This window comes from Aedes aegypti, chromosome 3, assembly GCF_002204515.2.
Source record: "Aedes aegypti strain LVP_AGWG chromosome 3, AaegL5.0 Primary Assembly, whole genome shotgun sequence".
Taxonomy (NCBI): Eukaryota; Metazoa; Arthropoda; class Insecta; order Diptera; family Culicidae; genus Aedes; species Aedes aegypti.
Window position 1 is genome coordinate 6,684,820 of NC_035109.1, and position 25,665 is coordinate 6,710,484.

A 25,665-nucleotide genomic window follows, 5' to 3' on the forward strand; every position below is an offset into this window, starting at 1 on the left:
CTTTACCAACTATATTGAGATCAATAACTATAGGCACTTATTAAGCTTGCCCGTCTTCAAAGCAAACCTTGCTGAAATTTTCCTAGAGTGATTTTTTGTGCTGGCGCAAAAGAGATTGAAGGAGTAGAGATTGGGCTTCGCTTTTTCTCGCACAAAAACAAATAGTCTCCTGCACCTTGCTTTGAGTTTACTCGCAAAGAAAGGGAGACGCAATTAATTTCGGAGTGGCTGTGGTAGGTATGATTTTTGCACAGCACTGAGTTTCATTGATGGAGTTCTAGATGGAATTGCTAGACTTTTTTTTTTTTTGTAAAATTCCTATAAAAAGCATCAATTGCAATGGACTGCTTCGTGAAGCCCAAGTAGGACGGTTCGGTTTTGCGTCGTCGGATAGATTTTGCTAACGGTTTCGCGCGTGGTTTCGTCACCGAAGAATTTTTTTGACGTTAACTACGTCTTACGACAATATACTGGGTGTCAATCGAAAATCTGAAATTTTGCGACCATCTCGAAATTATGTAAGATTTTGAATGCTAATAACTCAGTCATTTATCGATAGATTTTTAATATTTTCCCACCAATTGGTCGGAAATGTATACAACAATTTCCTCGAATGGAGAAAACTATTGAATATCGACAATAAACTATTGAAAATTTGGAAAATGTCGACCCCTTTCTTACGCAACCAATCACGTGCAAGCAGTTTTCCACGCTTCTTTTGCGTTCCGCTTCGCACTATAAAAGCAGACCGATTCCTGCTTCTTCGCTCATTCTTCTCTTTGCCGTCAGACTGTGATCATGGTTGGCGAGCAAGTCTCGAGTGCCTTTCGCATTCTCAGCTCAGTTTTCAATGGGACGCGCCACCGTGACTAAAGCCGCTTGTTGAAGCGCCCATCGTCATCGCCACCGTAAACCTCATCGGGCGAGGAGGATTTCTACCAGTGCGCCGTCAGCTCCTCGCTACCAGAGGCAAGCTGTTGATCGTCAAGCGGCGGCAAAACACCAGCGTCCGGATTGTGAAATCGCTCAAGATTTCCTAATGGACTCACGCTTCCAGAATTGGCCCTACAGGAATCGGGGCGCAAAGGCGGTAAGTTTGTACGAGATGGGTGAAGAAAATCGACCAAAGCCGCTTGTTGAAGCGCACATCGTCATCCGCACCGCAAATCTCATTGGGCGAGGAGGACGCAACCAGTGCGCCGTCAAAATGTGTCCGTGTTACGCAAATTCAACAATTCAATCGGCCCTTTTCAGAGCCAACAAATGTATTTTAAAGAGTTGATTGTGTAATATTCCCTAATTTGCTCGAGATGGCTGAAGAAAATCGACCAAAGCCGCCAAAATGGGCCGTTCAGACCATTATGGTGATATCTGCGCTGTAGAGATAACTAAAATGGGCCAGCAACGATTCTGTTTTGCGTGTTTATTGAGCCGAATACCATAACGAAGCAAAAGAAGTTCTTCATGACGCGAAATTTATTCGAGTATCAGAAGGAGAACAGACCAATGATCGTGACAGGAAATTTAAACATCGATCTTACCAACCAGGAAAATATCGAGTTTGTGGATTTCATGGAGAAGTACCTGAAACTCAAACTAGCTTCGGATCCCTCTAAGCCAACCAATCTCAGCGGTTCTTGTGTTGACATGACCTTCACGCGCAACATTCGGGTGGAAAACAAGAGTTATTATTCTTGTTTCTTCTTCCATCGACCGATTCTTTCGGTGCTGCAGTGTTAATCAAACAAACGGCCCTTTTCAGGGCCACCGAATTTTTCAAAAAGAGTTATTAAGCATTGATAAATTGCTTTAAACAAAGAAGCAAAACTACAAACATATATCTTTTCTAAATTCACAAACCATTAAATTCTGGATTACAACTAAAGGAAGGTTGCAATTATGACATTTGACTATAATACAAATGCAGAAAATTACATGGCGTAGTTAACGTCATGCGGTCGTGTCTTGTACACAACCCCCACTGATTTTTCAGTTTTGGAGCGTCTTGCTGGGTAGGTATTTGGGAAGGCACAAACAAGACGGTTTGTTTTCGGGACGCCAAAAAGTTTTGCTGTCAGTGTCAGTTTTGTGTTCAGTCGAGGATGGATTACCAACTGGTGAGTTCGTTTCATGCTTGTGATAACACATTTTTTCTTGAAAGCGTAACTTTTAAGTAATAATAAAACAAACTTTGTATGGTTCGTCACTAACAGTGTCGACATTATGCTTTTTTTCTTATACAATTTCAAAATACATATATTTTTCTCTTTTTGACACTATTAAAAATTATCTTTTGAATTGTTCGACATTGTGAATGTTGACATATTTTTCAAAACTTCTACCATATCGAGACAAAATGCACAGTAATACTCATATGTAATTTTCAAACAAACTATGTGTAGTTCGTCACTACAAGTGTCGGCATTATTCCTGTTTCATATAATTTAAAATATATACCTGTAATTTTCAGTTTTCGTCATCAATAAAAACATATTTTAAATTGTTCGACATTATAGATGTTGACGTATTTTTTGAAGCTTTTACCAAAAACTTCTCGAGAACAAAAATACAAAACTAGCTTTAATTATTTTTTTTAAGGCACTCCGTGCTTGTGGCCACTACTGTGCCGGAATCAGTTTATCTGTATCTTCCTTACCGATACAGTTCTATTTTTAACTAATCTATATTTACATCTGCTTTCACTCTCATCTGCTCTTTTGCTCTCACCTCTCACACCGAGCAGGTAGAAGAGTGCTCTGCTGTTGGTCCAATCGATTTCCATAAGCCATAGTCCATTGCTCTTGCGGTGGTTCGTTTTGTCGTGTTCCTGAGTTGTTTGAGGCTAGCTGCCTGCGAAGTGGGTCAGTTTGTCTCAGTCACCATCTGATACTGACGGAGGATTGATGTGCTCCCCTATGCGCGGTCCTCCGTGCGGCGTCTTCTGGTGGCTGGACGGGGTATTTTTTTGGAGGGGCTGGGAATTGAATCCATGACCTTCCGCTTATGAAGCGAAAGTGTAACCTCAAGGCTACGGACCCCCCTTTAGCTTTAAATATAAGTCGTATATTTCCCCCTTGTCCATGGATCGCATCATCGACCAGAGGTGACTCCCAGATCTTTTCCTCCCTCACTGATAAACACCCTTCCCATGGTGATTGTGGAGATGCAGAGGTATTCTCGATCTCTAGAAGCAACAATCATTACACCCTAACATCCCTTCCCCATCCCAACTGACTGTAAGGACTTGGCCGACGCCGTTATTGATAAATAATATTAGATCTTCTAAAATTGCACTTCGAGAGTAAGCAGAAACTCCCATCCCTTATTCATTTTGATCGTAGTGCAATTATTACCAGTTCCGATCAATCACGGAGTAGCAACCATTGACATGTACAGTCAGTCTATGCTATGCTATGCTATGCTATAAAAAGCATCATCTGCAATATTTTTTCAGAAATTTTTCAAAGAATCTACAGATTCCACTTCTTTCAAAGTGGAGAAGTATTATAGAACAGAATATAGAGGGATCTTCTGTATGAATCCAAAAAACCGGCCCCGTAATCAAGGTTGTGAACTGTGAGACAATTATGCAGTAACTCAATATGTTCTGCAACCTCGGCAAAATATTATGTATTTGCTGTCTTTAATCAAAATATTTCACGAATTCACACGCAAACACCTAGGTTCTCATTGAACAGAATGTTTGCTCTGCAGAGGCGCGCCCACGTTCGAAATCTTGGGTAGGATAAACATTGGTTGGTTGAGTAGATGGAATTATATCATTTCCAAGCGTTCTAACAATATATTTAGGTGATTTTTTCGCGCAACGAAAAAATATCATTCCAGAATACTGGCTCGTTTTCTTGACTCCTATGCAACTTGTGTAGAATGAAAAATTGTTGGTAAAACTTCAACGTAGATTTATTGAAAACTAAGTTTTTGTCTGACACCCCATTTGCAGACATTTCATTATGATCTTAAACTGTTTTTGAGAGTTCCTCGCTACATTACGACAAGTATTACTGTATAAGTTTATTTAAAAAAAAATCTCTAAGAATTTCAACAGCAATAGATTCTGGTATTTACCGAAATGTTCAGATATTACTACGGAAATTTCTAAAGGAGTTCATTTTGTGATTGTTTTCCAAGGAATTTCTCCACGAATTTTGTTTAGGACACTCAAAAATTTAACCTGGATTTTCCCATGGAGAACCACAAAAATGAAACAGTCATAACATCTCCAGGATTCTATCCATTGATTTCCTTAGGACATCTTCCAAAATTCCAGGTCAAAACGTCTTCTAAAATTCATTTAATACCTTCTCTAGAAATTTCTAGAGATTTCCTATAAATTGTCTTCCAGGATTTATATAACATTTCAACTAGGGATTTCTATAAAGATACCTTTATTAATTTATTCAGAGATTCCTCATAATGCTGTAGTATTGACTGGTGTGAAATCATGAAAAAAAAGGAAATTTTTGGAACTTGCGTGTGATTTATTGAGAAACTCAAAAAAATGTTTAAATAAACTACATGAGTAATACGTGGATAAAATGAAGGAGAAATTCCTAGAAGAAATAGATTTGTTCGAAGAACACCTCAAGAAATTTTGGATGAACAACTATGATGAATTCTTGCAGGGTTCCTCGAAAAAAAAAAAAACACTTGTGGATCTCCTAGGGTAAAAACTAGAGAATTTGGTTAAATGGTTAGTGAAAAACATATCTAAATCCAGAATAAAAAAAAAATCAAAGTTACATTTGGGGAAGTCACCAAAAGTAGTAGCTTTGGAAGTCTCGAAGATTCCTGGAGCAAATTCTGGAGTAATTCTTCCAAGCATTTGAAAAATCGCTGGATGAATTTCTGGGATAATTGATAGAGACATTTATATAAGAATTTCTGAAGACATCCCGGTAGAAGATCCAGAAGTATTCTTAATAAAATCACATTGATAATTCCTGAGGAAATCTGAGACGAAATACATGAAGAGCCTGTTGAACCCGTTATAGTTTTTGGAGGCTTATTTGGAGCCTGTACAGGACGGGGTTGGTGGTCTAATGGCTACCGCTTCTGCTTCATAAGCAAAATGTCATGGGTTCACTCCCAGGCCCGTCCATTTCCTCGTACTTTGTTGTTGTATCTCTCCCTTGCTTCTATCTTCCATTCTTAATCTATAACACTCAAACTATTCGTTCATAGCAAGTTCTCAAGAATTACTTCCAGGAATGCTCATGGCGATTTGTCCCAGAACATATACCATATACATGGCCACAGAAACATATTTTTAAGAAACCATCCATTGATTTATTCAGAAATGCCAGAGAGGATTGCTTCATTTGTTCCTTGTAACAATTATTACAGTTAGTTTTCTAAGATTTTCACTACAGATATTCTCAATTGTTCTTCTCACGAACAAAAACTTTTGGGGGTCATGCACATAAAATGTCACATTTTAGAATACCATGAAAAACCTTATTGTGTCTTCCATCCTCCATAAGAATAAGTACGACGTTGATCGAGTTTGTTAGTACAGTAATACCTCGATATAACGTAACCTCGATATAACGTAACCTCGATAAAACGTAACCTCTTTATAACGTAACTCGATATAACGTAATTTTTACCTCGATATAACGTAACTTTTTTTTGACCCCATTTATTTTTACAATTTTTATCAAAAACATGGTTTATGAACTGCTATAAACATTTTTCAAGATTCAAACACCAACCAATACTAAATCAAAGCAATTCAAGCGTTTACCACAGACAAACAGACGTAACACTTATAACAAATAGCGATCAAAATCATAGTCGAGAGAGCATGTACGCCCAATGCTAAAATTGATGTATTTGGCCGGTAGACCAACAGATGGCGGTAGTGTGTAAACATCAAACACGAACAAAAACTATGCGAGCGCTGCCGGTGGTGGACTGACCACCTACAATATATTTGAATCGACCGTTAAAAAGGTGGTCGATGGACAACGGTAAGAGTGTGACGTCTGTTTGTCTGTGCGTTTACTATCACTGAATACAGTCATAAATCGATATCGAAATTTCTCGACGGATTCTGAGGATGCCTCCAGATATTCCGACAATAATTGCTCCATGGACTTATCTTAAACTGTCCTGGTATTCATGTATAAACTTAAAACCTATTCTTAAAATAATTCCGACAGGGATATTCCAGAAATTCTACAAGTTGACCCTCCAGATATTCATGTGTTATTTCTCCAGGATACAAAGTGGATTCAACTATGCATTCTACAAACAATTCCACATATGATACCTTATACTTTTCCGAAGTCTAGAAATTTATAAATTATTTCAGCATTTTTTCATGAATTCTTCCAGCGGCCTTTTTAAAGAACAATCCAGTTATGATTCTTGGAATGCTGTACAAATTATTTAAAAAACCTTACAGGTATTCGCCCAAAAACCTGAAGAACAATTTTCTTGACATTTCTTCACCAATTTAATTATGATTTTCTGCAGAACTTTTTACAAATATTTATGCAGAAACCATTCTATATACTACTTTAGGTTCTTCATGGATTCTATGTGAAATAAAATCTTTCATTGATTCCAACACGAATTTCTAAAGAAAGATTCATATGATTTCATTGGGTTCTTCAAGTAATTCTTAAAGACGAATAAGTCTAGAAATTTTTCTATGGATTTTTTTTATTACAAAAATATATTCAGGGATTCCAAAAACTGAGCATTCTCCTCCGGAGATCCTCCAGAAATCTCTCCTAAAATACTACCGAAAATTCACAACGTATTCGTTCAGAAACTTTCGCATGAAAAATTACTCGAAGATAGTTCTTGTTTTTGACAGTTTTCTAGTGATTTCTTCATGAATTCTAAAAAAACATTTTTCAAAGAATTCTTGGGACATTCATTCTAAAATTCTGTCCAGAAATTACTAAAAGATTTGCTTTAAGAGTTTTACCACGAGTTCCTCATAACAAAATTCTTGAAATTCCATAACTGCTTGCTAGAAATGTTCATGGATTGCTCAACATTAACATTTTTAAAGATTTCTGAAAGATCTCATTTATGAATTTATTGTATAGTTTCTCCGAGTGTTCAAGGATTCCTCCAAAGTTTTTTCCTGAATACATTTCATTAGGAAATACTAAATAAAAAGGTTAAAGTTAAAAAAAAGAAACAAACAGAAAAATATAAGAAAATTTCATACGGAAAAATATTTTTAAAAAATATGTGAGATAAACTGAAAATGCCTGCTAGTTCAATAATATCAATGTAAGACCCACCACCAAACAATACTCCACCAAACAATACATGATGAACGAAATTCAGAAAAAAAAATTTTGCTTCGATATAACGTAACGAAAATAAAAATCGAGTTACGTTATATCGAGGTATTACTGTATGTTGAAAAGATGATGAATAATTTATTTTATGTTTCAAGCTTTCCGCTGACCTTAGTTTTTTCCGTTGAATTGTGCCACTTCTCGCGCCACTGTTGATCAGCATTCACATTAGGATAACCCTTAATGATCATAGCAAATCTTATTGACAATAAGATTCTTATTGTTTTAAAGTCAAAAAAAAAGCTATAGCATCTAGGGAAACTAAAAATTGCTGTTTCGATTTTCTTCACATTTTGTTAGTCAAATAATCATTCAAAAATATTAGGGTTAGGTCGGTTAGGGTAGTCCAAAAACATTTTTTTGCTGACCGCTCTAACGTGGAGAAAACCCAATTTTAATTTCCATAAGCGTAACTTTTTTTTTTAATAGAAGGCTTTCGGTTTGTTGTAGTCTCTTCTCTATTGAACTGAGAATTTTTAAATCAATAATGAAAGAAAATCATAGAGTAAAGCTCCATTTAAGAATTTTCTTTATACTAATTTCAAGCTGGTTTAGCTTTTGAGGATAAAAAACAAAAATGGAGTGGTAAAAATGGCTGAAAATCAGTTTGCCTGCCATTATGCCTATTTCATGCCTACTATTTCCTAGAGTGCTTGTCGTTCTGCAAAATCAGAACAAAAACCACCGTTACCAACACTAGTCACTAACAAGATAAATAGCATATTGAAGCTGCCAGCCAACAATAGAAAATGCCCCTTCCACACCATCGTACGAAAGCCTTTTCCACATTATCAACTCTCGCAGTCACCGTGACAGGAAAACTTTTGATTACGTCGCTTTCCCGCTTTGCTCATACAACGCACTACACATGCACACTGCCTACAATAGGAGGTTCCGGGCTAACACCCACCCATGGCATGGCCTACTATTGTTTGCACATCTTACTCCCATCACAGTAGTCGCCCCAAACACGTTCCATTCAAGCGCTACTAGGCCCATAAATTATGGGGAATTTTTGATGAATGGCTGCGATGCGTATGCGATTTTCCCCCTTTCGTGGGTCCCCATGGGGATCATTGTGTGCCTTTCGGGTTTTTAATGGAATGGGGCTGTTCTATGCCGCATCTCATCCCCGTATTGATGGGAATTAAACTTTGATGGAAACTTGTTCAAAGATTCCACTAAAATTTGGATCAGCCGGATAGCAACTTACACACTGTTCAGCTGCTTCTGTCCCACTTAATTAGTGCAGGGTTTTTCGAAGAATGCGTGCGTACGGTACAACAACAACAGCATGATTTCCCACTTTCCGAGCGGTTGAACCAGAAATCTGATGAAACAACTTATTCCCACGTTGGAGATAGGGCTCACAAAATTTCGATCCTCACATTGGACGTGAAAAAGCTCACTCAACGGGAAAAACTCTTCGACTCTTGTTTGATCCGTCGTCGACGACTGCCGAAGTTAGTAGGCATTGACGTGGAAGGATTGAATCGAAGTAGCCTGTGTCGTGTTTATCGAAGCAGCACTGGATGAGAGCCGTAAAACTTTTCGATAATTGAAATTAAAAGGAAACGGAGAAGTTGGCTTACCGCATCAGGGAATCAATTAACGCATGAAGGTTCGCTGTTTGTGGCTCTGGATGGGTGCGTTCCCTCCATCCGTCGTATGATGCCGGGAAAGGTAGGTATCCAAAGAGGTAAACTTTTCTGAACGCCTTTGATGGAAAATTATTCCGGGTCATCAGAATAAATTAATAAGTCCTCGACCCGACTTGACGATCGAAGTCGGCCGGATGTTTCCATAAATAATTGATAAAGTTTTTCTATTCATTAGGTACCGTTTTGTCTCAAATTCCGAACAGACTCATATTCCGAACACTTGGTTTTTGTATGGCGATTTGGTTGAAATGTTTCGCTGAAATATGTCATCAAATTACCACGAAATGGCAGTCAATTGCAATTCAATTTAAACATATTCCAATCTATTTAAGACCTCAGGAGTAGTGATGATTCTCTAGTTCGAGGTCAGTAGAACTAGCTCAGATAAATTTATTTGCGAAATTATTCATTTGAATACAATTTATTCGTGCTGTTCGGAATTTGAATCAAGGTGTTCGGAATATGAGACAGAATGAACACAGTGTTCGGCATTCGAATCAAAATGTTGTTCCATACTTCTGCGTTAAAACAATACTAAATAAGTAAAAATAAACATTATTAACGGCACGCTCAACAGCTAACAGTTAGGCTTTGCGAAGAAATTAAAATTTTCACAAATATCGACTAATTTGTGCCTCTCAGATGCATTTGAAGTCACAGCTGGTGTTGCGAAACTGGCAACGCCGCCAGGGCGAAATTCGACACCCGAGCGAAGTGATGACGAACTGCTGCTTCGGTACGATCAAAAGGAGTAAAACAATAGTTCTCGAATGGTGATGTGGCGCATCGTTTAGTGCAAATTTACAATTATTCTATGCCAGATAGGAATTACCGTTTTGTCTCAAATTCCGAACAGACTCATATTCCGAACACTCGGTTTTTGTATGGCGACTTGGTTGAAATGTTTCGCTGAAATATGTCATCAAATCACTACGAAATGGCTGTCAATTGCAATTAAATTTTAACGTTTTCAAATCTATTTTTTAGCTCTGGAGTAGTGATGATTCTCAAGTTCAAGACCAGTAAGACTAGCTCAGATAAATTTATTTGCGAAATTATTCATTTGAATAAGATTTATTCGTGCTGTTCGGAATTTGAGTCAAGGTGTTCGGAATATGAGACAGAATGAACACAGTGTTCGGTATTTGAATCAAAATGTTGTTCCATACTTTAACGTAAAAACAATAGTAAACAAGTCTAAATCAATATTTTTTTCGGTACACCCAACAGCTAAGGGTTAGACTTTGTGAAGAAATTTAAATTTTCACAAATATCACCTAATTTATGCCTATCAGATGCATTTGAAGTCACTGCTGACCTTAAGTGTTCGGAATATGAGTCAAAACGGTACAAACATTGAATTCGTTACGGATATTAAGTACACAGATGCCGATGAGTTATCTATGACGATTATGTGACACTTGTTCTTAAATTTAGGTCGTAGTCATAGTTGAGGATTAGATACAAATATCTAACCTATGCACAATGGTCGAAAAAAAGTGAAGTTTGGCCAAAACTATTTTTATCGCCTCAATCGATGAAATATGTAATCTGAATATGTTATTTGGCGTTTTTGTTATTCCAGAAGGGGTTATTCACAAATTACGTAACTTTGAAAATAAGATTTTTTTTAAAATTTAAATTGTTATCAAACTGGGCGGAAAGCACAAAGTTTGTTTGTATTTGATCGATTTTGATCAAAATGTGTATGAATAGTGGTTAAATACATTTTAAATAAACTTTGTATGAAAAATATCGTCAAAATATATGTAAAATATTGAATTATTCAAATAGCTCTAACTTGCAAATCAGCAAATTTCTGCAAAAATTTTAAAGGTTTTTTGTAAGATCTAAGGATGCATTTTGATGTGCAATATTCGAAATGGCGGCGACATGACGCGACAAGAGTTGTTTTTCATGTTCAAAATCATCAAAATTACTAAAGTGTAATATTGAATAGTATTAAAACTTTACCCAAATATTTTTTTCCATCCTCATGCTCGATAAAAGTGTTGAACCATAAGCTTTCAGATAGTGGGTAACTTAGGGGAAATATTGCATTCATAAATTATAAAATTTGTGCTTTATTTTATTGTCACATTTTTAAATTTTTTGACTTCAGCCGGTTTGCCGTCATAAAAGTCATATAAATTTAAATTTTAGTTCAGTTTCAATAAAGGATCATAATAGTATAACACATGAGGTATATTTTAAAATTAAAAAAATCATGAAAATCTCAAAAAAGTTTTTGGTAGTTTTGGCCGCCCCTTTATATGGAGCCCGACCATTGTGCTATGTTCAGGTTAAAACAGCTTGTCATTCTCACAAGAGTAAGCCCTTAGGACTTCCAACCATATAAAATAACTAAACCATCTCATTCCTCGACAGTTTGACCTCACAATTACCGGTAAAGAATCGTATTGTTTGGGGACATTTGATTGGTACTATTCCCGCACTGAAATTGTAAGTCAATTTACTGTTCAATTATCCATGCACTAATTCTCTTGAAATAAACTATTTTAGCTTAAAGCCTACGCTACAAAGAATCAGCGGCGTTTTACTAGTTCCCCAACAATTCTTTAAGAATTTCATCATGAGTCTAGCAGATGATCGATCAACCCGTGGACATGAGGACGAAACCTCCAGCCACATCGAAAGCCTAGATTCAGCATCCACCACCGCTAGCCGTCGAGCCAGGCTGCAATTACAACTACAGCGGCTCGGGCCTCGGGATTGAGGAAGAGTTCACTAGGAAAAAGTACGAAGCCCTGGAAGCGTCTATAGCGGACGATGCGGCGAGTGTCCGAAGCAAAGTTAGTAAAGGGAAAACCCAACAGCAAGTGCACGATTGGATGACTCGTCTTGAGACGGTTCCCGTCGGAGAAACAAATCAAGATGCCATCGACGTTCGCGAGGAGCTAGTTGGCGCGGTCGGTGGAGTTAATGAAAAATCGAATCCCGAGAAGGATAAAGCAAAAATCTATACTCCTCCTCCAGCAGCACAAAGGCCAGCGAACGAAGATCAATCGAAAAAAGGAGACCGCATAAGCCAAACGCCAATGCCAGAGGATATTCAGGACCTACGACACTTGCTCGAGCAATATAAGACGCTGTATTTGGCGGAAAGGGAGAAGAACCGAAAACAATTGTCTCCACCACAGTCGGGTCTAAGCAGAGGAGCGTACCCGAAACAATCAGTATCATCCGAAAACGTCGATAATCGTCCACCATCCTCAACCCCGAAACTGGAGGGGGCAGAGAAAAGGCTGCTCGAAACACAATATAAGTTGTCCTATTCGGCAGTCGAAGATTCAAGACAAGCAGGAAAAAAAGCCTCAAGAGAAACGACGAATGTCCACTTTCGTGACAGTGTCCCACTGACCAGTACAGCTCAACCATATGGTAGCGAGGTTCCAATGATCGACGTACGTAAAGCACATCCGGAAGACCTTACCAACGAAAATGCTCATTTTCAAGCTACAGCAACAGCCCAGGTTCAAGACCTTACATTCCCAGAAGCAACAATTGGTCCCACCTCTCAACAATTAGCAGCACGGCAAATATTGCCTAGGGATTTGCCTAGTTTGACAGGAAATCCAGCAGATTGGCCCGTGTTTATATCCCAATATAACTACACCACACAAGCTTGCGGATACAGCGATGGCGAAAACATGATTCGTCTGCAGCGCTGTCTGAAAGGGGCAGCATGGGAAGCTACCCGCAGTCGCTTGATACTACCGGCGTCCGTACCACATGTTATAGAAGCATTGCGAATGCGTTACGGACGATCTGAGTTGTTGATCGAATCATTGATAGAGAGAGTCAGGAGTACGTCGTGTCCCAAAGCGGATAAGCTGGACACTTTAATCGAATTCGGTACCAAAATACAAACCCTGTGCGATCATATCACAGCAGCAAATCTTGTAGAACATCTCGGTAATCCAACCTTACTGAAGGATCTGGTGGAGAAACTGCCAGCCGAGTATAAAATGCGATGGGCTGCGTATCGAAAGAACAGGCCTTTGGTGAATCTCCAAACCTTTGGCGAGTACATGGAAGAAGTTGTCACCGATGCGTGCAGCGTGTCGTCCTATGGAGGCAGTGCAACCGAAAAGCCCACGAAGCGCGAGAAAGCAATGTCGAACGATAGATCGCTGTTGCATTCTGACATCGGAGGGAGCAGCAGTGCAATCGATAAAAATAGCAATCGGCTTGCGACTTTCAACAACCATTTTGAATGCCTCGTTTGCAGAAAAGTAGGACATCGAGCGAGAGAATGCGAGGCGTTCAAGGCAATGTCAACGAACGAACGCTGGAGGAAAGTTCAAAACCTCGGATTGTGTCGAACATGCCTGTTCAACCACGGCAGACGATCCTGTCGGGTTACCAACCGATGCGGCGTAAACGGTTGCCAAACTCGTCACCATCCCCTCCTTCACTCCAATCCAAAAGATTCTGCAGCAATCACTCCGATGAAATTGGACCTCCATTTCCACAGCGGGGACCTCCCTTCGCTGTTGTTTCGTATAATTCCAGTCATTCTGTATAGTGGATCGAACAAGGTGTCAACCTACGTCTTCTTGGACGAAGGGTCTAACATTTCAATGATCGAGAGGAATTTGGCATCGATCCTTGGTGTAACTGGATATCGTCGACCCTTGTGTCTCAAGTGGACGGGCAATGTCACTAGAGCAGAGGACAATTCGCATAGAGTAACTCTCGAAATATCAGGCGTTAATCAAAAAGCAGCAAAATACGTCATCTCTGAAGTTGGAACCGTCGATTCACTCGATCTGCCTAAGCAAAGTTTATCGATTGAGAACCTTGCGGAAAGATATAGCCATCTTCAAGGCTTACCCATTGAAGTTTATTGTGACATTACCCCTCAGTTATTGATTGGAGTTGACAATCTGAAGTTGGCTGTGCTACTAAAAATAAGAGAAGGGAGCGGAGATTGTCCAACAGCCGTAAAAACGAGACTTGGGTGGTGCGTATACGGAGGCCACCGTGATGACAGACAACTCTCTGTCAGCTACCATGTCTGCAACTGTTCGGATGGCGATACCCTCGACAAAACTCTAAAATCATATTTCTCGTTAGAAGAAGCTGGAATTCAGCCGGCAAACGCTGGAATTTCACCTGAAGATGAGCGTGCTCTGCGTATCCTTGAACGCACAACGAAAGCAGTTGAGGATCGCTATGAGTCAGGGCTTTTATGGAAATACGACGAGTTCGAATTCCCCGATAGTTTCCCAATGGCTGTCAAAAGGCTACAATGCCTAGAGCGCAGATTGGCTAAGGACCCTGCTCTTAATGAAAACGTTCGTAAACAGATCCTTGAGTACGAGCTAAAAGGCTACGCACATCGTGCTTCGCCCGAGGAGCTTAACAGTGCTGATCCTCGTCGTGTGTGGTATTTGCCACTTGGGGTCGTAACCAACCCAAGGAAGCCCGGTAAAGTGCGCCTTATTTGGGACGCCTCAGCAAAAGTTGATGGAGTCTATTTAAACTCCATGTTGTTAAAAGGGCCTGACCAGATGACATTGTTGCCTGCAGTACTTTTTCGTTTTCGACAGTTTCCGATAGCGTTAAGCGCAGATATCAGAGAAATGTTTCATCAGGTACGTATCCGAGCAGACGACCGTCATGCACAACGATTCGTTTATCGTAATACAGCACCCCTGGAAACGTACCTGATGGACGTTGCCACATTTGGATCAACCTGTTCCCCCGCCACAGCCCAATTCGTAAAGAATACGAATGCCAGCCGGTTTGCTCGTGAATGCCCCAGGGCAGTACAAGGAATCATCCACAACCATTATGTGGATGATTATCTTGACAGCTTTACCACCAAAGAAGAGGCGGCTGAAGTTGCGTTACAGGTGAAGGCAATTCACAAATACGGCGGGTTTGATATAAGGAACTGGTGCAGCAATGATCGACTGGTCCTCGAACAACTTGGGGAGGCCAAGCATGAATCTGTCATCGATCTGAACTCCGGTACCGATAAGCAGGCGGAAAGAGTTCTTGGCCTATTTTGGAACACTGAGGAAGACGAATTTCTGTTCAGCACATCAATCCAGAAGGATATTGCTCTTCTACGAGGAAACAACATCAAACCAACAAAGCACCAATTAGCAAGATGCGTCATGTCGTTCTTCGATCCACAAGGGTTTTTGGCACCATATTTGGTATTCGGAAAAGTTCTGCTGCAGGATACGTGGCGCGAAGGTACTGGTTGGGACGAGCAAGTCAGCGACGAAACATTTAAGCGTTGGAATCAATGGATGGATATTCTGGACAACATCAATCGAGTAAGAATTCCAAGGTGTTACTTCTCGACGGTTAACCTCTCAACGCTAGAAATCCACACGTTTGTGGACGCAAGCAAAATAGCATACTCGTGCGTTTCGTATTTTCGCATAACGAATCCCTATAGTGGTTATCACGCCTAATGGTATGGGTGCCCTAGTGTAGATGTAGTTGTGAACCTCAGAGGAAAACAATATGCACTCAGTCTCGAAAAACACCCAGAAACCGGGTTTAAATTTTTCAAATTGGGTAATATTTACATATGCATTTTGATGAGTCTGCAAAGCGTGTGCAAGTTTCTTTGAGGAAAACAAAAACAAACTGTGTATGACGAGCGTATGCTAGTCTACGTGTGTTCAAATGTCACTAAGCTCTATGGTCCATCAGAAGTGGCGTTTGTAGCAGCGAAAACCAAGGTAGCCCCTCTTAAACCAACAAGCATTCCCCGTCTAGAGCTTATGGCGTGCGTTTTGGGAGTACGGCTGGCCAAGTTCGTAGTAGACGGACATTCACTATCCGTCAAGAAGCACTTCTTTTGGAGCGATGCAGAGGTCGCGATGAGTTGGATCAATGCAGATCCTCGAAAATATCGCCCGTTCGTCGCATTTCGAGTGGGTGAAATCTTGGAAAAATCTAATCGCGAGGACTGGCGGTGGGTCCCGTCCAGACTGAACCCGGCAGATGAAGCAACAAAGTGGGGCGCCGGGCCATATTTTAGCAAGACGAGTATATGGTACAGCGGTCCCGTGGAATTTCTTCGTTATCCTGAACACCAGTGGCCGGAACGAAAGGTGACTAGTATAGTCTCGGATGAAAAACGCACCTGCTACATTCATCATCAGCAGCACATTCTGCAGCAAATTTTGAACGTTGAAAGATTTTCGTCGTGGAAAAGAATGCAGCGCGTGATGGCCTATGTTTGTCGATTTCTGAACAATTGTCGAACATCCGTCACCAATCGAAAGCGGGAAATTGGACATCTAACTCAACCCGAGCTCCAAAAAGCAGAAGAATATTTGTTTCGAGCTGTCCAGTGGGAGTCGTACGTTGACGAATTAGCCACATTAACCAACAACCAAAGTCTTCCAGTTCATAAGCGTCAACCACTGGAAAAGACAAGCACTCTGTACAAGCTTTCGCCAATATTGGATGCATCTGGAGTTCTCCGCATGGACAGTAGGATCGGTGCAGCTCAACACGTGTTCATCGAGATGAAGTATCCTATTATCCTGCCAAAGCGACACCGTGTGACTATGTTGGTACTTGAAGATCTTCATCGTCAGTTACTGCACGCCAACAATGAAGCTGTCGTAAACGAAGCACGCCAACGCTACCATATACCACAGCTACGCACGCTAGTTCGGCAAGTATGTAATCAGTGTCAACTGTGTAAAATACGACGAGCTCAACCAGCAGTTCCACGAATGGCTTCGCTTCCTGCTGCAAAGCTAGCTTCTTACGTACGCCCTTTTACTTACTGTGGTTTGGATTACCTCGGACCCATTTTGGTGAAAGTAAACCGCAGTCACGTAAAACGATGGGTAGCTATCTTCACTTGTCTCACGATCCGGGCGGTTCATGTAGAACTCATCTATAAAATCGATACCGAATCGTGCATCAAGGGAGTACGGTTTTCAAAATTCCCAAATTGATGACGAATCCGGCCGCCTTAAAGTAAAAAGTATTGTATTCGAAATACTGTTCATTCAGCGGAGAAATTTTTTTCCAAAGATGCTGATAAATCTAAACACGTGACTACTAATTTTTAATGTCTACTATGTTTGCTGGCATGACATTTTTTTATCCCTTCCCTAGTACTCAAATCGTACATAGTACAATATGCTGTGAGGAACAATTCAAAGCGCTTGCACAGGAACCATTCATTTTGACCTACTGACATTTCAAGTACCCACCTATGCTTCAAAACGCACTTGTTACACCCTTGACCTCTCCTGTTTGAACTATTTCAGTAGGTTCAACTCATTAACTCAACAGTATGACAAACCAAGCGGCTCAGCAAAGGACTTCCAGAGGCATATTTTCTTTTCTTTTGATTTTCGTGTCCCATTACCCTGAGTAGATAAGAGTGCTGCAATTTTACTCTTTGCTGTAGTAGAGGGAGGATGGCGAAAAGAGTGTTTTCTGATGATAACTGGCAGATCGTAACGCTGGTAAAAAGTTTAAAAGGGTTAGTCACATTAGCCTACTATTTATTGGTGCAATGCAATGACATTTTTTGAATATCTAAATTCACCTATAGCATAAATACGCTAATTGCATTTCACAGCTTCCTTCCCTTATCATTAGTCGTCGTTTGAGAAACTTAAGAATTGCATCAAAGTGTGCCATGCCAACCGAGTACTGTGTAATCAGCTGCGCTGTCGTCGTCATCTGCTTGAAGATAATGGGTACCCTCTTACAACAAAAGACATTCGGAAAAAAGTGCCTTCTTATTCATAAACAGCGTCGTCCAACTTTATACCATTTCCGAAGCTCAATTTCCGTTCGCCACACTTCTAGAAAGTGGCGATAGTTTCGCTTGATTTCTTTCTCGCTATCATCTTACCCAAGTAGTGTATAAATTTTTAATGAAAACCGTTGAATATTATCGTTTTTCACATACTTTGCAGAAAGTTTCTCTTCTCGGTAGCGCAACGAAAAAAGAGTGCAAGCGATGGGATGTTTCGTTGATGCAGTCGTTTGCATGCACAGCAAAAAAAAAGTGACATTCTTATTTACAGTTTACCGACATTAAAGCAGGCGGTGGTCACGATTTGATGCCATCGCTGAAACGAAGGCGGGTATTGATGCGGAAACGATTCCGTCTGGCAGTGCGCACCGAGTCTTGATCCGGGAAATTTACCAGACGTTGGATCCTTCGTTCGTTCGTTCGTTCGTTGACTGGAAATTTATTAATATTTTCTCAAACATCATCGGAGAGCTAAAGCGAAAAAAATGCTGACATGAACAACATCATACACAGAGAAGGAAAATACTAGGGGAAATGGAAAAAGTGATAGACACAATATTTGCTGCAGTCTGCCGGTGATGCAAATATTGAAAGTGGAGTTATTAAGTTTTGATGCTAGAATTTGTTTTCAGGGCAAATTCACATGACTGCTTTTTATTATCGCGTCATCATGTTTATGGAATTGAGTATTGAAAGTTTACGGTATTTGGTGCTATGTAGGGAAAAGAGGGGCATAACGCCTCGTTCAAGCAGATGTCTTCATTAATGGCAAACCATTCAGCATTTAATACATAGTATTTTATACTCTATTTCACAGTTTATTCTTATAATTAACTGATCCCCAAAATCGATGTGTTATGAATATGATGTCTGGAAATAGTTGGAAGCTGAAGGTCTGCTAGAATATCCCTTTCAGCTTTGGATGAGGTGCGCCACGCTCCATCGTTTCCTTCGACGAATGAATGGAACGAAGGAGGCACGTGGTTCTTTATAGGTTAATGTCATAGAAACGGTGTATTAGCGCGCAGTAAATTAGCCTTTCTACAACTAGATAACTTGAAATTTCAATGTTTGGAGTTAAATTTGTCGAAAGATAAATTATAATTAAATCTGCCAGATATTCACAGATTATAAGCGTGTTGTTCAAAGTAAACAAGTCAAAGATTACTTTTCAATCATATTCTCTCACCTTTTGAAACGGTCTTAATGTTGATTAGTTCGAAATTTGGATTTTCGAGTTGTCTAGTTGTAGCAACAATGGGACGATCTTAGAAGTGCACTGCGCTAACGCTATAACATTGGGTGCAGAGCTACTTGGGCACTTCCATGATTCACTTTGACATGGGGGTTTTTGTCGGCCGAATTGTTTGAAACTTTGCCATAAGAAGTGCATCAGTACGACACGCAAATATGAGATCTGCAGCATTAAAAAAACCACACTGCCGAAGTGAATCAAAAGTGCCAAGAATAGGATCTCTAGAAATCTTGATTTGAAGTATTTGACTCAAAATTTCAATATTAAAATATTAAAATTACGTAAAAACGAAAACGTTCTGAAAGTTGGCCAAACTATTATTAACTAGTATATAATTATTATTATAATTAGAAATATTTACAACTGAATTAACTTACCAAAGTTTTCTAAATATGGCTTAAACCCGTAAGCTTAGTTTAATGGAATGAAATCTAAAAATAAAATTTCAATATTTTGTTGAAGATAAAAGTGAAACATGCAATGCAGAGTTTTATTAAGTTACAGCCCACTGAAGTCTGCCGCATTATAATATTAGCTTCTTTGTACATCAGGCAGTACTCTTGATGAATACGTCTATTTTTCCACCGAGTATTGTCCTCAGCACTTTGCGTTTAAATGATCGTATTCTGTATTCTCAGATGCAACATCACTAGGACCCCCACTCTCTATACCTTCTATCATTTATTTAGACATTAATTTCTGGATCACGTTTGACTCAGTGACAATCATCTAGCTGTGGCAGGTTATATCCCAGACAACCAGAAGTCGCATCAAAGTTCACGTAATAAATCCTTTATTTCACACAAATTACATCAAACCCGCAAAACACGGTGGATAAAATCGTCAGATTAATGAGTTTCCTCGCATAAAACGCTTTTTTTCTGAGTCCATTTGTACATTTTGTTTCGTCCCGTACACTCGTACAAAGTAATAAGTTAAGTCGCATAAGATTATAGTTTTGTTCAGTAGAAAATTAATACATCCGCATTGTATGCTATTAATCATCACATAATATATGCACGTATATCGCCTCCACTTTTGTACGTAGAAGGTCTTTTACCAGAGCAATCAAATCATCCCAGATTTGGAATTTTGTAGATTTGAAACTAACGGTTTATTTGTGCTCTGATTGACTATAACAGTAATAGCATGCTTTATCTTTTAACTATTATTGCGCTACATTTATTCGGAAATCATTTTTTTTCCAAATTAACACTAACATCTATTTATTATATTTTTACCTTTCAAGTGGTTCAACATAGAAAACAACAATGCCATTAACTTAAACCAATAAACTATGCAAAATTTTTAGTAAAAAACTTCAAATCAAGATTTCTTGAGATTTATCCTAGGTTTTTTTTTTTTAATTTGGCCCAGAGGTGCAGAATGACCTCAGGAATCGAGCCCTGTATTCTGTTTTGATCGGCCGGTTAAAGCCGTAATAGGCATTACAACCCTAGTTGTGTGAAATACTATTGATGCAACAGAATTTTTGACAATGGTTCGAGAATCGGATGCAAGGATTCTCGAACCATTGTCAAAAAAATATGTCGACCGATATCAGTTTAGGGCCCTATTTAATTAGTCGAGTCGATCAAAATTACTCGACTGGAGTCACCGTCGGCCAAAAAACTCGCTCTACACGACTCTGTCACTCGAGTTTTTCGACAGCTGTCACTCTATGTGACTTGATTACTATGAGAGTCGACGGATGACATCTGAAACATACATCCTTACTTTGATCGACAGTGACTACAGAGGAGTCACATGGATCTGCTCGAATGACAAAATAGACCCCTAATTTAATTTTTGCTGTGACACTTGAAGAGCATGAACAAATTCTATTTCTAATAAGAAAATTTCCATTGAACCCATGTTGGTAAAATAATGATGGTCTCTCAATTCAAGCGTGTGCTAAAATAAGGGCGTAAGTCGCATGATCGCTTTCTCTTCATCGATACTCTCTTTTGTGAACAAAGATGACAAGATGCAAGTTTGTCAGCATTTTTCACCTCAGGACGCAAGATTGCAACGCTGCCACTTATAGATATCTACAAAGCATTCTTAAAGTGGGTTTTACCGAAAAGAACGTTTAGCACTTTACAATGCTCTTTTACATCTGTTAGGAATAAATACATCTCTAATAAAACCTCCATAAATAACATCTAAGATCAAAAAGCACTGAAATTATTACTTGGGTCATAACTTTGGGTATTTCTGACCAATTTTAAAACTTACCATTATCTTCAAAATAAATTTATGAAAACTTTGTAGAATATAAAATATGTCTAAAATTGAAACTACTCTAAGTTAAAAGTATTTTTCTCTAAATGTTTCTTCATTTTACTCAAAAAATCATATTTGTTTGACCATAACTTCATAAATACTCAATCGATTTCAAATCTTTTAACATGTTTCTGAAGCAAATTTAGTTGTTTCTAACACATTTTTTTCTAAAAAATGGTTTTAACTTAGTTTTGTAACAAGAAATACCCAAAAACATGATTTTTTTTTTATAAAAAAATCTAATTTCTTTGGAATATTTAAGTTATTTCGCCGACAATTACATTTTTCCTATAGAACTTATGTTTATAAAGCATCTGGCTTTAATTACGAGTTGAATAGTGCATATATTTTTTAGCAAGTGCCGGAATATTATCGTTTCAAAATTATTTAAAAATTATTGCAAAGTCCTTTTCAAAAGTTTAACAAATGAGAAAAATCAGTTTCAGCTCTAAAACAAGCTGACAAAAATTTGAAAAAAAAAAAACTGACGGAGTTTGTTAAAAACATGTTTTTGGGTAGTTTTTGTTGAATAACTTGGTCAAAACAATTTTTAGTGAAATTTGATGTATGAAAAGTTTGAAAACAATTTAAGCATGTTAAGCAATCATGAAGTTATGGTCAAACAAAGATATTTTTTTAGAAAAATGAGAAAAAAAATTGAAGCAAACTACTTTTACTTTTGGTGTTTTTCAAATTTTTCATAAATTTAATTGGGAAGATAATGATGCTTCATTATCATCACTGTCTTCAATGTAGGACATTTTTTATAACTTGAAAATTCACCTTCAAGACGCTTGTGCCACCTCTAAATCTTAATATTTTCGTCTCAAACTTTGAGGGTTCTCTTCTAATGTGACTTGGCAGCAGGGGATTTATTTTATTTCCGTACAAAGTAGGCCGAAGGGTCTCAGATTTTCATGAAACTTTTTCCACAGGCAGGGCTCATCAGTATATGAATAAAAAAAAAATGAGAAAAATTCAGGGTCGCTTATTTTCCCGGAAAACTCAGTTGGAATTTTTTTGTTTTCCTCTGACACTACTTACTTTTACAAATCATAACTCAAGAACGAAGCATGAAAATTAAAGCAAATTTTCTCAGGAATAAAAAAAATATTAAGTGGAAAAAGTTTTCTACAAAATTTTCCACCGTTGAGAAAATTCGCAAAGAAAAGCCGGAAAAACTATGCTCCAACTCGTGGAAAATTTTCAAAAATATATTTTTGAGAAGATAATTTCACAATTATCAATCGCTGAAATTTTTGAAATGGTATTTTTTTTCGTTTTTGAGTTATGGCCAATTTTGTTAAAAATGTACAAATGTGCCATTTTGAGCCTTATCTTTGAAAAATCATAACTCAAGAAAGAAGCATCGTAGAAACAAAGTTTTTTTTTTTATGAAAATGAAAGCAAATTTTCTCAGGAATAGAAAAAAATGTTAACTGGAAAAAGTTTTCCACCGTTGAGAAAATTCGTAAAAAAGCCGTGAAAAATATGTTCCAATTAGTGGAAAACTTTCAAGAATGCATACATTTTTGAAATTTGATTTATTTTTGTATTGCTCTCCGCAACCATCAGAAAGATAAATGATTTTTTCAAGCTCCGGAAATTTGTTTTACAATCTTGAAATTAGTTTTGTTTGAAAAGCATAAACTGATGTCGTGTTATGTTTTTTAATGTCAGCAATTACAACAAAATTTAAGACTCTAATCGAAGATTTGTCTTTGTAATAAATTACAAATGGATGTATTGTTACTTGAGGTCGTACGAAGTAATGGCTTTGAATGGAATCTTGTATCACGCACGAATAATTTTCCACGAAATACATCTGGCACATTATTTCTTTTGTTTCTACAAGTGATTCCTTTTTAGAGCCTATACATTTATTTTGTTTTTCTACTTTAAATTGATGCACAAGAAACTTCTCGGTCAGATTTTGCAAGTTTTCAATAAAATCATTTATATTTTCCTCTTTGTTGATAATTTCACAACGTGGAGAAATAATCCAAAATAAATACTTAACTTCATCAACGTTATTTTCATCTAAACGATTGGCAACAATCCTCACAGGACCTCAAGTAACAATCATCTCTACTGTTAGGACAAATAATTTGACTAGTCAAAAAGGTGTCAAGTTTCTTATTTGTATTATGAACTTCAAAGCAATTAGTTTTTTTCAATGCATCAACCATGAATTTCATATTCTTATGTATCATGCAAACACAAACATTCATGGCCGATGAATCCTTTGTATAAACACATTGTTTTGGTTTAAGTTTCCAGAAAGACGTGAATGAGACAGATTCCGGTTCACTCTTACAGGATTCCAAATATTTTCGAACGAAAAGACTTGTACGAGAAATCTGGGCATTTTTCACAAAACTATGACCAAACACAGGAATTAAAAAGTAGTACATCTTAAAAATTTCAGTCATTGAAATTTATAAAATTCTGTTCTCAAAAATATTTCTTTGAAAATCTTACACGAGTTGGAACATAGTTTTCCCGGCTTTTCTTTACGAATTTTCTCAACGGTGGAAAATTTTGTGGAAAACTTTTTCCAGTTAACATTTTTTTCCTATTCCTTAGAAAGTTTGCTTTCATTTTCATTAAAAAAAACTTTGTTTCTACGATGCTTCTTTCTTGAGCTATGATTTTTCAAAGAAAATGCTCAAAATGGCACATTTGCATATTTTTAACAAAATTGGCCATAACTCAAAAACGAAAAAAAAAAATACCATTTCAAATTTTTTTTAGAGTTTTCCACGAGATGGAACATAGTTTTTCCGGCTTTTCTTTACGAATTTTCTCAACGGTGGTTAATTTTGTGGAAAACTGTTTCCAGTTAATATTTGTTTTAATTCCTAAGAAAATTTGCTTTCATTTTCATAAAAAAACTTTTTTTCTACGATGCTTCGTTCTCGAGTTATGATTTTTCAAAGTAAGTAGTGTCAGAGGAAAACAAAAAAAATCCAACTGAGTTTTCCGGGAAAATAGGCGAACCTGAATTTTTCTCAATTTTTTTTATTCATATATTGATGAACCCTGCCTGTGGAAAAAGTTTCCTGAAAATCTGAGACCTTTCGGCCCAAACCCGTACGGAAATAAAAAAAAATCCCCGGCACCCAAATTTTTGGTTATGAAAACTTGAGCAGCACCTAAACTCTTCTCTTTCATGCGATTATGTAACTCAACAACGTGATCGCATGAAAAAGAAGAGTTTACCATGGTTTTCTTGAATTTCACAAGGTGTTTGAGCTAATGCACTGCTTTATTAATGTATTGACGTATCCCAAATGTAAATGTCCTTAGGATAAGATCCATCGATGTATAAAACAACAAACAAATCGTAGGAAGTTTTCATACCTCTGCCATGGCGGGACGGTTAGTTTCAACACCAATCAGTATTCACAATAAAGAAGAAAGAAACTAATCCCTTGCATCATCACAAGGTGTCTCTTCGAAATCACTCCAAAGACTTTTTCTAGGTACCGCTTAAATTTTAAAAATTATTCAACTTAGAAGAAAGTCCTCCACTGAATTTTTTCAGGAATATTTTCAGAAAGTTCTAAAATGATTCTTTCGTCAGAAATTCTCACAAGTATTTTTGTAGTCCTTATTTTTTTGTCTAGAGACTTTTCCTGGATAACAGCTAGTGGTAATGATTAAAGAGTCTAAAATACATGTTCATAGTTTCTTTAGGGATGATCATGTCGAGAAGAAGTACTGTCCTTCATTTTCTACCGGAATGCCTACATCCAGCATTGTGAATCTACTTCATCGAACTCTAGATTGATTCCTTTTTCTATTACCAACTGAGTTTTCCGTTCCTTGCTGTACTTCCAGTCCAACAGCACTTTTTCATTATCGTTTTCCTCTTACACCACGTCAGAAACATTTATTCTCTCCGTATGCCAGTATTGCGTGAAATCAACCGTTACAATCTAGACCCATAAATTTCTAAATCCCTACTCCAGTTCTGCACTATCCCCCCTTTCAATTTTCCAGAAGAGCTGCGTAGATCTGCCCAATCCCAGATTTCTATATCCATTGTGTTATTTTTGCCCCTCCAGCGAAATGTACACTCTTTGGACGTAGAATCAAGTATGTTCAATTCCCTACCCCCTCTTATAACTCAGTCTTTTGTTTTTCCTCTGTTTTTAATTCCGACAAACTGCACCGTTCTCATTCGGTTTATTGTTTTAAAGTAGGAAAAAAAGTTTCACAAAAGCATCTGACCGGGGCGGGCGGTGGCGGTCTCTCTCTCTGTCTGGCTCTCACAGCTCCACAACGAGAAAATCTTCGACTCCATCTTCGGCCATCTGGAAAATTCGTCTGGAC